This window comes from Tenrec ecaudatus, chromosome 3, assembly GCF_050624435.1.
Source record: "Tenrec ecaudatus isolate mTenEca1 chromosome 3, mTenEca1.hap1, whole genome shotgun sequence".
In the NCBI taxonomy this organism is placed as follows: Eukaryota; Metazoa; Chordata; class Mammalia; order Afrosoricida; family Tenrecidae; genus Tenrec; species Tenrec ecaudatus.
The window spans coordinates 46,963,996-46,969,995 of NC_134532.1; positions in this window are offsets into that span (position 1 = coordinate 46,963,996).

Consider the following 6,000-nt stretch of genomic DNA (forward strand, 5'->3'; position numbering starts at 1 on the left):
TCTGCCTGCTCCAGTAAAGATGTACAGGTTTGGGAGAACTGTAGGGAGTTCTACTCTGTGTGATAGCTCTGCTGTGAGTTGGACCAAACGTGGTGGCAGGGAGTTATGTTGTGGACAACGCCAGACCTTGTTCTTGACCACTTATTACCTATTTGAGGCTAAATGCAATTTGATTCATGTTTTGTGGACTCTTGTGAAGTGCAAAAAAAATGTTTGTGACAGTTTTCGGAAGTGATTATTTGTGGAGGAGAGTTGTTTTGGAACATGCTACTTTTTTATAGATTACAGTCTTCTTTGTATTTCTTCATTGAAGTGGCAGTGATACAACTTTCTGACATCATTTATCCTTATTAAAATTTATTTGGTCAACCTGGGGCTTGCCTATCCTTAAAACATAACAAGTACACCCCCACCTGATGCGCTGTGGTCTGGTATTTTGTCCTCCTGGAGCAAAGTCTTTTGGGCTATCCCTTAGTTAAGTCCATCACGTCCTTCAAATCACTGTTGTCAATGAATTGAATTGATTAGACTATTAAGGGCAGATGATTAAAACCACCACTGAACACAAGGGCCCCGTAGGCAGATACAGAGAATGATTTCACAGTGGAAATCAGCTGAGAGAGTACCTATGTTCACCTCCCCTCTGTTTTGAGGACAGATGTTTGCGCTGTGTCCTAATTAGATTAATTAATTAGAGGCATTGAAGAGAATGCCTTTCTTGATGTTAGTTGCCCTCTAGTTTTCTCACTGTTGTTTTATAACAACACTGTGCACCCATGGTGAGGTAGTGGGCTATGTGTTGAGTTGGTGATGTAGTGGGCTATGTGTTGAGTTGGTGAGGTAGTGGGCTATGTGTTGAGTTGGTGATGTAGTGGGCTATGTGTTGAGTTGGTGATGTAGTGTGCTATGTGTTGAGTTGGTGATGTAGTGTGCTATGTGTTGAACATGTGCCCACATGTTCAGCCATTCAAAGCCACTAACTGGTCCACAGTAGAAAGATGAGACTTTCTACTCCCTTAAAGAGTTGTGGTTTCAGAAACACACAGGGCCTGTTCTACTCTGCTCTTTAGGGATGTTTTGAATCAGAATTGACCCAATGACTGTTTTTTTTTTAAATGTACAACATTAAAACATGAAAACCATGCCCTGTGACCTCCGTACTCTGACTTCAACATGGTCAGCTTTTTTGATCTGAGACTGAAATGGTGACTTTGGGCTCTTCACATATTGGTCATAAACCTGAAAGTCCTCCTTTGCATTTCTTGTAACTATTGCCTCTTTTGTTAGACTTTCTTGCTAGTGCTTCTTCAGGCTCCATTTATTTTTCTTGTGTGGGATTTTCCATGAATGCTTATTGCTAATGAGCTTTTCATTTGGTGGGTGACCATGGAGTTTCCCTCTCCTGCCCATGAAGACCTGGATGCTCTTTGACTTCTTTGCTTGTATGTTTGAGAAACGGAAATCGAACTGAGCATTTGCAAACTCATCACAGAACCTTCCCACGTTGTTAGAATTTCCTTATCATGCCGGGGTTCTCTGGCTAGCTTTTCCTAAAGTGATCATTTTATTTCTCCTACATTAGCTCACGAAATGTAAATATGCATGTGTTAATGCTTAGGCTCCACCTTTGTTGCATTTCTCATACAAGTTGTTACTATTTGACCTTGTCCTTCTGTTCTTAGTAGTTGCTGTGGAGTCATTTTTAACTCATAGCCACCTCCTGTGTCCAGGGTGGAACTCTGTTGGTTTTGGAATGGTGTGCCCTGTCTGAGCAGATTGGTCTTGTTTTCTTTTGATTTCCTCCATGCTTTGCCTGGGTGTTATATTATTTCAATCAGTCTAATAAATGCAAGAGCCAGCTGTACGGGCCTGAGGTAAGCAGTATTGTTTGAGAGTTCCCGCTTTTCCAGGAAATTGAGTTCCAGTTAACTGAATTGAATAGATTGTTTTCTTTGTCTCCTCTTTGTGCTATTCCGAAGATGTCTAGATCATCTCTGTAACTGATGACTGACAGAATACAGACTATCGGCATATGAACAGAAATGTTGTTGCCAGGCACTTAGTTGTAGGTAGACACATGGACCTGCATGCTGACTCGATTCAACAGCTTACCATTTGAGCAATACTGAACATGTACTTAATGGTTCATGACTTTCCTCAGCTGTAAGCAACATCTGCTTAAAAGAGACAAGAGGACTAAATGAACCAATGTGTCTAAATCTCTTTGGAAATTGCTTCAGAATCGTGGTTGCTGAATAAATGCAAGGTTTTATCACGAACATGTTGTGTGAAAGAGACCCTAGTGGTTCACTGGTTTAATCGATTGGTTGTTGGTTAGACCCTCTTTTATTCCAGCATACCAGGCCAATCAAGGGAGGACAATGAGACTATTTGTGCTCTTCAGTCTTGGAAAAACTAATGAGCACTTTTATTCCCTCTTAGAAGGTCAAAATGAGTTAGAATTTACTTGACAGCACTGCATTTTGTTTTTGTTCATCATAAAGGAACGAAATTTTGGCTTGGGAAGCCTTTAAAACATGTCACCTGATGCATTGCTGTAGATGAGATTTTGAAAGGCTCATTGGATCGACATTATGTTACACTGTTGTAGCAGAATTGTAGATTGACCATGCAGTTCATGTGACTTTATATTATAGCTAGTTGGCGATGCCGTGAAATATTAGCATCAAAGTGCGGCCTTTTCTATGTTGTTGTTAGGTGTCATTGTGTCCATTCCAATCCCCTAAAACCCTCTATATATCAGCATGGCACACTGCCCTGTCCTGCACCATCCTCACAAATGTCCCATGTTTGAGCCCCTGTGTCGATCCATTTTGTTGGAAGGCCTTTCTCTTCTTTACCTCTCTCTCCCTTACCAAGCACAATGTCTGGGGAAACAGAGGATTTCTCCCAAGTTGTCTCCCCAAATACATGCCAAACTTAGCTGCTTGTTACATGCGTCAAATGACTACACTTGGGGGTCAACAGAAGTAGGTGAGGGGATATTCTCCCTAAGGGTTATCAGCCATTCAGAATAAGCAGACACTACTGTTTATCCCATAACAAGCAGAGCCCACTCTCTTCTGATAAGGAGAGTACTAAATTGTTTCTCTGAAGGAGAACCCAGGGAGGTCAAGCCCACTCACGGGTGATCAAGGTTTGGCTGCCATATTGAGTCTAGGGAGCTGCCCTTCTTGTCACATGTATGCCCTTAGTCCCTCCCCTTCCCATCATGTGTTCACCCCTAGCTCATCCCCTTCCTGTTACTCCTATGGCCATTGTATATCCCCCCTCCTATTACTTGTAGTGACTATGGTTCAGCCCCTTCCTGTGACGTCTGGTTACCTGTAATCATGCCCCCTAACTAGATATAAGCCTCCGTTAGCTATGTGTTGGGACCGATAAATCGATGCACTTCACCTTGCTCTCCTGCCCTCGGCTCATGCTGTGTGTGGACCTGGCTGCTAAGATCATGGTCGTCCATGAGGTGAGCATGCTACCATGAAATGTGTCTAACTCCATTATGTCAATCTCTTATCTCTCATGCTCTCTATGACTTTATTATAATCTTTATGTATCTTAACCATACAATGCGCTTACTGAACCCGTGATTAGTTGTGGGGGGCTGGCTTTGCCCCCCACCAATGTCCTTCGCCAGGGACTGGTCTCCTGACAAAATGTGGGAACAAAAGTCTGACAAGTCATAGAGGCCAGTCCCACAGCTAAGAGAATGCTAGTGGTCATCATGTTCAGCTAGTCTGCCTTCCATGATCTTCAAATGTGAAAAATCTAACAGTGGCCCATTCAAGGCCTGGTGTGTAAGTCCTAGAATCCTAACACAGTTTAACAGGCAAATGCATTGAAGTTCAGTCGACTTATAAGAAAATTGGAACCTAAATACATTTTCCCAATCAGCAAAAAGAAGGACATGCTATTATGATACTGCCCATATTGTGCTCTTTTGTCATTATATCCTATGAGCTCAGTGTGTATTGATGTGCGTATTCAGTACTTTTGGAGGGGAGCAGTCCATAATAATTACATGACAGTAGCTTTGTGTCTCAGAGTGGGACGATTTTAAGGATATCTTTTTTTTTTAGAAGGAAGTTTTTATTAAGGATATCTATTCTATTGTTGCCTTTTACTCTTGCCCTCTTGCCCTTTTCAATAGCTTGGCCTATCTCCACAAAGGTACAAAATACACAAGAGGGCAACTGTAGAGTGACTGAAAAGTAGGCGAGTAACATAGAAACACTTCAGAAAATTTCATAATTCCCCAAATAATCATCTCTTTCAGTAGGTAATATGCCAGCTTTTGATGACGTAGAATTTTCCAAGAGGATACCATGAATCCAGGCCTTTGGTTGCTACTTTGCTAGTTCACACTTGCAGCTCTCCAGTGGGTAAGGAGGGGCTACAGGGAAAAACAACAAATTCTGCAGTGTTTTCTAGGTGTTATCTTGCTTTCACCCTGTGCTTCATGTTTTGATAAATATTCTGGTTGGTCCTGTGCAAGGAGGTGAATTTCTATCCTCCCTCCAATAGAAGAGAGGATGTGAATGTGCAATCATTTGCCTGATTTAATTATGTGTTCTGACTGTTTTCTATTCTGCACCATATAGAGAGGACTAAGGTTGCAGTTGGTCACAGACAAACTGTACAGAGATAAACGCATAATGCTAGAAGCATGCAGTTGTTGGGATAGCATGTAATTAGTGAGGAAGTATGTCTAGTGCAGTGGTTCTCAACCTTCCTAATGCTGCGACCCTTTCATAGAGTTCTCATGTGTACTCACCCCCCAACCAAAAAATTATTTTCATTACTACTTCATTACTGTAATTTTGCTACTGTTAGGAATTGGGCGACACCTATGAAAAGGTCATTCGGCCCCCAAGGGATGTCAACCCACAGGTTGAGAACCGCTGGTCTAGAAGGGATGAGGCTGGTAGCTAGACCCTGATGGTCAACCTTAGTAGAACAAGACCCCTGTGTCTAATCCCCATGTGAGGCCTCTGTTTCCCAGGACTGTCATCTTCATCCTCTCACATAGTGGAATGCATGGTACCTTGCTGAACCAGAGTCTATGGGTGTTTTAGGCACTGTGGCTGTTGAAGGGGTGGCTGTGGACTTCTATGAAGAATGGGCATTGCTGGATCCTTTTCAGAGGAAACTCCATAGACATGTGATGATGGAATCTTTTAGAAACCTGGCCGCATTAGGTATGACTATTTTCATTAAAAAGGAAAATATATATGTGTGTGTGTGGGGGGGGGACATAGTCATTGATGCTACTGTAGTAAGTCGGCTGAGTAATGGGAATACTTGTTACATAAATGAGTGTGTAATTTCCTGTCCGCAGTGTGCATGTCATGCTTCCCCCATGAATATAAAGCTCTTAGTGTTATACTAACTTCTTACATCAAGTGTGACCATGAGTCTACTAAGTTCTTTACATGTTATAAATGTGAGTGTTGACATTTGGTGCAGAGAATATGTGTGTGTTGTGCCTTATAAGTGTTCTGTGTTTTTTACAAGCTTAACAGGATACTTTTATTATAAATAGATTTACACCCACCCCAAATCCACAGCCCTGGAGAAACATAGGATTGGCTCGGTGTCAGGGAATTGTTGATCATCTTTTCAGACTTCCTGGTGATGTGCCTTTCTCCAAGAGCAGCTTGTCAGATACACCTTTTCGCCCTCATAGGACACCAATATGATGGAGACCTGCGTTAGGCTGGGTTGTCTAGAAAAATACAACTATAGACACTGACATGTGCTTAACAAAGTGCTTCATATCAAGAAGTAAACTTTTATCAAGAGAACCCAGCCCAGCTCAACTGAAAGCTCATGGGTCCAATGCTAGCTGGAGCATCCATGGCTCAGGGTGTTCAAGTCCCCAAACTTCAGTTTTTGGGTGAACATCAATCCTTTTTGCTGTCCAGCTTAATATACATGTGTGTATCATATATATATATGTGTGTCTATATATGTAAATCC